Genomic DNA, 649 nt, shown 5'->3' on the forward strand with positions numbered 1-649 from the left:
AGCAGCGAGAAAATGAAGATCATTATTAGTCGTTTCTGAATCTGTTAGAGCTGCAGCTCCTTCATACGTCTCTGAAAGCCTCTTAAACTCTGATCCACATCGAGCTGCGAGATCATCCACTGCTGCCTTCACTTTCCACAGATTTAACCTAGAAAAAGTGGTGAAGCAGACTTTTGGGTTTTACGCACCAAAGATCTGAAACTCATGATCAATAAACGTTTGTCCTTTTATGCTCTGATTTAAAAACATATTTTCACTGTGGTGTTTAACTCGCTTTTATTTTTCATTACTTCTACTGTAATCTTACCATTGTGTTATATTATTGGACTTTTATCTTTTGTTATTGTTTGTTTTATTGTTTTAACTGTTTTCACTGCTTTTATTTTTTTTTGTTGATTTTATTTGACAGCCTCTTTTACTTTTCTTTCTCTGATCTTTAAAGTTCAAGCACTTATTATTATTATTATTATTATTATTATTATTATCCATTGCCATCACTTCATTGTGATTTTACAGATACATTGTATTGTTAATATTTTGTTAATCTTGATGTTACTGTTTAAAAATAAGAGGATTGCAGATACTTTAAAATTGCTCATAATGTAATATTATAAAATGATAAAAAGATTTTTGGGGAAAGTGAGATTAT

The 649-nt window shown here is 29.9% G+C and overlaps 1 long non-coding RNA gene across 1 annotated transcript in view; it reads left to right on the plus strand.

The window, feature by feature from the left end:
* Nucleotides 1–282, plus strand: part of LOC119263565 — a 7,557-nt gene extending 7,275 nt beyond the window's left edge. Inside the window, exon 3 of the long non-coding RNA XR_005130355.1 lies at nucleotides 1–282. This exon is cut by the window's left edge and continues 365 nt beyond it. This is a non-coding gene — a long non-coding RNA (uncharacterized LOC119263565).
* The last annotated feature ends 367 nt before the right edge of the window (nucleotides 283–649 follow it).

The sequence above is a fragment of the Pygocentrus nattereri genome, chromosome 6, assembly GCF_015220715.1.
Source record: "Pygocentrus nattereri isolate fPygNat1 chromosome 6, fPygNat1.pri, whole genome shotgun sequence".
Taxonomy (NCBI): domain Eukaryota; kingdom Metazoa; phylum Chordata; class Actinopteri; order Characiformes; family Serrasalmidae; genus Pygocentrus; species Pygocentrus nattereri.